The sequence below is a fragment of the Trichosurus vulpecula genome, chromosome 4, assembly GCF_011100635.1.
Source record: "Trichosurus vulpecula isolate mTriVul1 chromosome 4, mTriVul1.pri, whole genome shotgun sequence".
In the NCBI taxonomy this organism is placed as follows: Eukaryota; Metazoa; Chordata; class Mammalia; order Diprotodontia; family Phalangeridae; genus Trichosurus; species Trichosurus vulpecula.
Genome location: NC_050576.1, coordinates 236345950 through 236354952, shown reverse-complemented (window position 1 = coordinate 236354952; position 9003 = coordinate 236345950).

Sequence of the window (9003 nt, the reverse complement as noted above, 5' to 3'; positions counted from 1 at the left end):
GTACAGGAGAGAAGTAAACACACCTCTCCCTAGATCATGCTCCACAGAGGAAAGTGAGACTAGTGATTTTACACAGCCCCCCTTTACATAAATCCAATTCACTTGCATGTTGTGGCATCACCTCCCTGATGTCATACTCCTCTTTGAGAACAAACAACAATAATGACAATCACAACCACTTGGAAGAGCCAAAAATTTATGGGTCCCTAGAACTAGCTCTGAAAACAGCTGCACAAAAAACCTGAAGCCTGGAACAGTGCCCCTCTACTTGGGAAGCAGAACCTCACTTTTGGATAGAGTTGAAAGTTAAGAAATATGTTAGACAGTGAGAAAACTACAGAAAAAAAATTGACCGTAGGTTACTATGGTGACAAGGAAGATCAAAACTCACACTCAGAATAAGACAACAAAGTCAAAATTCCTGCATCCAAAGCCTCAAACATATATGAATTGGTCTCAGGACATAGAAGAATTCAAAAAGTATTTTAAAACTCATGTGAGAGAGGGAGAGGAAAAATTGGGAAGAGAAATGAGAATGATGCAAGAAAATCATGAAAAAAGTCAACAACTTCGTGAAGGAGGCACCCTCTCTCTCTCTCACTCTCTCTCTCTCTCTCTCTCTCTCTCTCTTCCTTTTATACATATATATATATATATATATATATATATATACACACACACATACATACATATATATATACACACACATATATGTATGTATATATACTGAAGAAAATATCTTTAAAAAAAGAATAAGTAAAAGAGATACAAAATTCCACTAAAGAGAAGAACTCCCTAAAAAGTAGAATTGGTCAAGTGGGAAAAAAAGGTTCAAAAGCTCACTAAAGAAAACAATTCCTTAAAAGTTAGAATTGGGCAAGTAAAAGCTAATGACTTTATGAGACATTGGGAAACAATAAAACAAAATCAAAAGAATGAAAAAAATAGAAGAAAATGAGAAATAATATATCATTAGCAAAACAAATGACCTGGAAAAATAATCCAGGAGAGATAATTTAAAAATTATTGGACTTCCTAAAAGCCATGATCAAAAATGAACTTAGACATCATCTTTCAAGGAACTATCAAGGAAAACTACCCTGATATTCCAGAACTAGAGCATAAATAGAAATTGGAAGAATCCACTGATCACCTCCTGAAAGATATCTCAAAGTGAAAACTCTCAGGAATATAATAGCTAAATTCCAGACCTCCCAGATCAAGGAGAAAATACTGGAAGCAGCCAAAAATACTTCAGATACCATGGTGCCAAACTCAGGATAACACAAGATTTAGCAGCTTCTACATTAAAGGACCAGAGGGCTTGGGATGATATTCCAGAGGGCTAAGGAAGTAGGATTACAACTAAAAATCACCTACCCAGCAAAACTGAGTATAATACTTCAGTGGGAAAAGTGGATATTCAATGAAATAGAGGACTTTCAAGCATTCCTGATGAGAAGACCATAGCTGAATAGAAAATTTGACTCTGAAACAGAATATGCAAAAGAAACATAAAAAGGTAAGCCAGAAAGAGAAATCATAAAGGATTTATAAAGTTAAACTGTTAATATTCCTACATGGGAAAATTACTTTTATAACTTCTAAAAACTTTCTCATTATTAGGGCAGTAAGAAGGAGCTAACACGTACAGAAAGCACAGGTGTGAGTTGAATGTGATGGCAGGATTATCTAAAAAGATAAAAATGAAAGGATGAGAAAGAAAAATGCATTGGGATAAGGGGAAAGGGAGAGGTAGAATGGGATAAATCATCTGATATAATTGAGGCCTGAAAGAGATTTTACAGTATAGAAGAAAATGGAAAAGAGGGAAGGGGAGTGCATGAACCATACTCTCATCAGAATTGCCTCAAAGGGGGAATAATATACACACTCAGCTAGGTTAGAAATCTGCCTTACTATACAGGAAAGCAGGAATGGAAAGGGATATGGGAAGGGGTGGGGGAGATGATAGAAAGGAGAGCTGTTTGGGTGAAGTAAAAGTCAGAAGCAAAACACTTTTGAGAATGGATAGGGTAAAAGGAGAGGAAGGGAAGGAGGGAGCAAGGGAAGAAGAGAGACAGAGAGAGAGGCAGGAGGATAAAGGATAAATGGGGAAAATAAGATTGAGGAAAATATGAAGTTGCTGAACATTACTGTGGAAAAAAATACAGAAAAAAATTTTCAGAGTTTCTCTGCTAAAGACTTCGTTTCTAGAAAGACTCTGCTAAAGACTTTGTTTCATAGAAAACTGAGTCAAATTTATAGAAAAAAGAGTCATTACTCAATTGCTAAATGGTCGAAGGATGTTAAGAGGCAGTTTTCAGACAAAATAACCAAAACTATCTATAGTCATGAGGGAAAAAAAAAAGCTCTAAATCACTATTGATTAGAGAAATGCAAATTAGAACAACTCTGACCTCACACCTGTTAGATTGGTTAATATGAAAGAAAAAGAAAATGACATTGGAGGAGATGCAGGGAAATTAAATCATTAATGTATTATTGGTGAAGTTGTATACTGATTCCACCATTCTAGAAAGCAATTTGGAACTATACCCAAAGGGCTGTAAAACCATGCATACTTTTTGACTAGGCAATACCACTACTGGGTCTATAACCCAAAGAGATGTTTTAAAAAAAAGGAAAAGGACCTATGTGTACAAAAATATTTATAGAAGCTCTTTTAGTGGTGGCAAAGAATTGGAAATTGAGGGAATGTCCATCAATTAGGGAATGGCTAAACAAGTTGTATATGACTGTGATGGAATAGTATTGTGCTTTAAGAAAAGATGAGCAGGATGGTCTCAGGGGGAAAAATGTGTGTGTGTGTGTGTGTGTGTGTGTGTGTGTGTGTGTGTGTGTGTAAAGACTTACATGAACTGAAGCAAAGTGAAATGAGCACAACTAGGAGAACATTATATACACTAATAGCAATATTGTATGATGATCTACTTTGAATAATTTAGCTATTCTTGGCAATACAATGATCCAAGAAAGTTCTGTAGGACTTATGAGGAAAGGTGCTATCCATCTCCAGAAAAAGAACTGGTAGAGCCTGAATGGAGATCAAGGATACTTTTTCTATGCTTTCTTCATTTTTCTCTTTTTTTGGGGGGGTCTGTTTTCTTTCACAGAATGACTTACATGGAAATGTGTTTTGCATAATTACATGTGTGTAACCTATGTCAAATTGCTTGCCTTTTTCAATGGGGGGAAAAGGGAGGAAGGGAGAGATTTTGGAACTCAATTTGAAGGGAAAAAGAATGTTAAAATTGTTTTTACATGTAGTTAAGAAATAATAAGATATTAAATAATATTTTAACCATAGGGGCAGAGCCAAGATGGCAGCTGGAAAGCAGGGACTTGCCTAGGGCTCTCCCCCAGGAACGTCCAAACACCAATAAAAATGACTCTGAACAAATTCTAGAACTGAAGAACCCACGAAATAGCAGAGGGAAACAGGTGTCCAGCCCAGGACAGCATGGATGGTCACTGGGTAAGGTCTATCACACACGGAACTGGTAGTGGAGCAGAGCAAAACCCATTGTGGGATGCGCCTGGACCAACCAGACCATGAGCCGGGCAGAACAGGCCCTAGTGCCCTGAATCAGTGAGCTGTGGCAGTTACCAGACTTCTCAACTCACAAACACCAAAGACAACAGAGAAGGTTAGTGGGAAAAGCTGTGGGGACAGAGTGAAACAAGTTTCTGCTTCAGCCACTGCCCCTGGGGGAGCAGAGGTGGTGAAACTACAGAACTACAGCTGCAGTTGCTTCTGGCCCCAGGCCCACCTGGTGGGAGGAATAAAGTGGAGAATCTGAGTGGGAGTGCAGAGCCTGCTTAAGATCTGAGTCAGCTCTGGGTTGGTGGTTCTTGGGGAAGGAGGAACGCTGGTATGGCAGAGCTTGCTTTGAGAAATAGCTCTGAAAACAACAGTGCATCCCTTCAAGCTTGGAGCAAAGTACTTTCTACTCTACAAGCAGTCATACCCAGATGAAAAACTCAAGGGTCAAGTAGTTGGCTGGGAACATGGCCAGGTAGCGAAAACAGACTCAGATTCAGACTCAGACTTTGGAATCTTTCTTTGGTGACAAAGAAGACCAAAACATACAGCCAGAAGAAGTCAGAAAAGTCAAAGAGCCTACATCCAAAGCCTCCAATTAAAACATGAACTGGTCTCAGGCCATGGAAGAGCTCAAAAAGAATTTGGAAAAGCAAGTTAGTAAAGTAGAGGGAAAAAATTGGGAAGAGAAATGAGAATGACGTGAGAAAGACATGAAAAACAAGTCAAGGACTTGCTAAAGGAGACCCAAAAATACTGAAGAAAATAACACTTTAAAAATAGACTAACTCAAATGGCAAAAGAGCTCCAAAAAGCCAATGAGGAAGAATGCCTTGAAAAGCAGAATTAGTCAAATGGAAAAGGAGGTCCAAAAGACCACTGAAAAAACATACTACCTTAAAAATTAGATTGGAGCAAGGGGAAGCTAGTGACTTCAAGAGAAATCAAGATATTATAAAAAGAACCAAAGAAATGAAAAAGTGGAAGACAATGTGAAATATCTCATTGGAAAAACCACTGACCTGGAAAATAGACCCAGGAGGGATAATTTAAAAATATTGTACTACCTGAAAGCCATGAAAAAAAAGAGCCTAGATAACATCTTTCAAGAAATTATCAAGACCTGCCCTGATATTCTAGACCCAGAAAGTAAAATAGAAATTGAAAGAATCTACCGATTGCCTCCTGAAAAAGATCCCAAAAAGAAAACTCCTAGGAATATTGTCACCAAATTCCAGAATTCCCAGATCAAGGAGAAAATACTGCAAGCAGCTAGAAGAAACAATTTGAGTATTGTGGAAACACAATCAGGATGATACAAGATCTAGCAGCTTCTACATTAAGGGATCAAAGGGCTTGGAATATGATATTCTGGAGGTCAATGGAGCTAGGATTAAAACCAAGAATCACTTACCCAGCAAAACTGAGTATCATGCTCCAAGGCAAAATATGGATTTTCAATAAAATAGAGGACTCTCAAGCTTTCTCAGTGAAAAGACCAGAGACGAATAGAAAATTTGACTTTCAAACACAAAAATCAAGAGAAGCATGAAAAGGTAAACAGAAAATAAATAGTTCATAATGAACTAATTAAAGTTGAACTGTTTACATTCCTACATGGAAAGATGGTATGTGTAATTCATGAGACCTTTCAGTATTAGGGTAATTGAAGGGAATATATACATACATACATATATACATACACACACACACACGTGTGTGTGCACATATATACATATATAAAATGTATACATATATACATACATACAGATATGAGTATCTGTATGTGTATATATGTATGTACACATATGTAAATGCATACACATATATGCACATATGCACATATATACATGCATACATGCATGCATGTATAGAGAGACACAGAGAGAGAGAGAGTGACAGAGGCACAGGGTGAGTTGAATATGAAGGAATGATATCTAAAAAAGAAAATTAAGGCTTGATAGGGGAATTTATTGGGAGAAGGAGAAAGGGAGACGTAGAGTGGGGTAAATTATATCACATAAAATAGGCAAGAAAAAGCTCTTACAATGGAGGGGAAGAAGTGGAAGGTGAGAGGGGATGAGTGAACCTTGCTCTCATTGGATTTGGCTGAAGGAGGGAATAACATGCACACTCAATTGGGTATAGAAATCTATTTTACTCTATAGGAAAGGAGGGAGGAAGGGGATAAAAGGGAGGAACATGATAGAAGGGAGGGAAGATAAGAGGAGGGGCCAATCAGAATCAAACACTTTTGAGGAGGGACAAGGTCAAAGGAGAGAGTAGAATAAATGGTGAGTGGGATAAGATGGAGGAAAATATAGTTAGTTTTTCACAAAACGACTATTATGGAAGTGTTTTGCATGACTATGCATGTACAACCTATATCAAATTGCTTGCCTTCTCAATGAGGGTGAGTGGGGAGGGAAGAAGGGAGAGAATATGGAACTCAAAGTTTTAAAAGGGTGGGCCTGAATAGAAATAGACCCATCATCAGAGACGATTTTGGTCTGTTATCACTTATTGGTGGGAACCACAGGTAAAAGAGCAAATTCTTTAGGATAGACTTTAGATACTTAAATGCCTAGTAGGGACAGAATCCTCATATCACCCACACTCCCTCTGGCTTCCTTGCATTCACTGATTGTACAAACTGATTGTAACCACAATGGTATATGATAGTTTTGAATAAATAAAAAAAATCCTAAGAAACTTAATGTTGCTCATGAAGCCTCAAGGCTCCTTAAAACATTTCAATAATTTATTTTGCTCAGACTTTTTGTTAGGAGAAACAGCCTTGTAAATGGAATTCTATATTTTCTTCATATGCCTGAATGTTCAGTACTCCTTGTTATTGTTCAGTCATTTTCAACTCTCTGTGACCTCATTTGGGGTTTTCTTGGCACAGATACAGAAATCATTTGCTGTTTCCTTCTCCAGCTCATTTTACAAATGAACTAAGACAAACCAGGTTTAGTGACTTGCCCAAGATCACACAACTAGTGTCCGAGGCCAGATTTAAACTCAGGAAGGTGAGCCTTCCTGACTTCGGAATTTCACTCTACCCACTGCAGTGCCACCTACCTGCTCACAGTATCCGGAAGGCAGCTTGAATGAATGAATGAGTGAATGAATATATGAATATATGAATGAATGAATGAATAAATAAATGAATGTATGAACGAAGGAATAAGTGCTTTTAAAATTAAAGTGGGTGAAAGGATACAAACTTTTTTTAAAAGTAGAAATATTGCAATTTTAATCAATATCTCCCTTCAAAAATGCTGACTTACTCATTTCATAAAAATTCATATTTTCAAGTTCTTTGAGTTATATTTTTTCTTTATGTGTTCTTGACTAAAGGGCATCCCTTAGTTAGGTATTCTCAGAGTTTGCTAGACTTAGAAAAAGTATAGGCTCTGAGTTGGAAGGAACCTCAGAACATTGAGTTCAATTAGTGGTGATCCCAACTGAGCTTTAACTTGCAAACCTTAAATGAGGTTTATTGCTTTAAACTTGGAAAAGCATTTTCTATGCATGATTTCATTTGAGTCCCACAGCAATCTTAAGACATAGGTAGAACAGGTACTATATTCCTCATTTTACACAAGAAGAAACTGTAGCTCAGAGAGGTTAAGTGACTTGGCCATTTCCTCAAAACTAGTTGATGCTAGATGTGGAATTTGAAACTGAACTTTGCAAATTTCAAACCTAGCACTCTCTCCATTATGTATTACCAAGTAGGCTCAGATTCTTATGCTCCCATCTTCAATTCAGCAATTGTGTCTTATTTCCTATTGCCTAAGTTCAGAGAAACTTCTTTCCGTTCTTGGCCTAGGAACTGGACTCCTACGTGAGTAGAGAGGTGGAGTTCCCAGGATTGGCTCAGTCCTGCCATTAATGTCCCATTAGACTGGGAACTCCGCGAGAGCAGAGACTGTCCTTTGCCTTTCCTTGTATCCCCAGCTCACACCACAGAATGTGGCACATAGAAGCTACTTAAATATTTATTAACTGATAGACGTATCCCCATAGGAATCCAATGACGCCCATAAAGGACATAAAGAAGAATAATTGAGTAAATTGTTGTATTTGCTTTTTGTTTTATTTCCCCATGACAATTGGAGGCCTGGCTCATTGGTTACTAAAGTCCATGCATTCACATCCTTCTCCAGAACCTCATTGTAGCAGTCATAGCCTTACTCTCCAAAGGTGTGGCAGATCAAAGAGATCCTATTAAGATAAAAGGGCTTCTGGTAGGATCCCAGGGAAGTGCATCTAGTCACTAACAACCACCTTCTCTGTGTGGAGAGGACTGTCACTAGGTTAGACACAGGTCAATGATGTTTCCAGCTGCAGGATCTCTTTCATATCATTTTCCACATCATAGAGGGGCAGCTTATCTGAACTGGTGAAGGTTTTCCTTGACCCTGAAAATCATAGATCCTTGAACTAGTGAAAAAGCAACTTGATTGCTCTTCATGTGATTCAGCCTTGAGGTATTGAAGATTTTAGCTCAATTCCCAAGTCTTGCTTTTATGTGCTATGTGACCTTGGGGAAGTCATTGCATCTCTATGTTTCTTCCAATTATAAAATGAAGGAGTTTGGCCCAAATGATCTATAAGGGCCCTTCCACCTCCAATCAATAAATAAGCATTTATGAACTTCTTACCACATCTATACAAAGATAAAATATAATAGTACCTGTCCACAAGATGCTTACAGTCTATCTACTCAAATGATCTCATCAGTTTAAACATTACTTCCAGTGGTGCGGATCATGACCAACCTATGCTTACCCAATTTATCCTCTATCAAATTCACCATGAAAGGTACACTCATTGTTCCGGAATGCTTCCTTACTCTCTTCAGACATGTAAGCGTACTAGTGGAATACTTTGGTTGTCTATGTGTCACAACTTTCCCTCACCAAGTGACCAGGAAATCTTATCTTTCTCTCATACATTTCCCCATTTATTGCAAGGCAATGTATACAAGACACACATAAAATAAATACATAGTGATTTGGGAACAGTGAGACACTAGTTGCTGGAGGAATCCAGTAATACTCGAATTGAGCTTTCCTGGACACTAGTGAGGAGGTAAAGAGGGAAAGCATTCCAGGTGTGGGTGAGACAGCCTGTGCAAATGTACAGAAATGGAAGATGGAATGTCTTGTGGGACACAAGGAGGCTAGTTTTGCCTAGACCATAGAGATCATGCTGGAAATGTAGGTTGAAGTTGATTGTAAAAGGTACTAAATGATAGAGGAGTTTGTACTTGATCCTAGGAGTATTAGGTAGATATTAACTTTGGCAGCTGTGTGGAGGATGAATTGAATAAGAGAAAGACTCTGGAGCTATTGAAACAGTCCAGGTAAAAGGTTATAAGGGCCTCAATTAGGCTGGTAGTCCTCTGAGTAAAGAGAAGGGCTGAC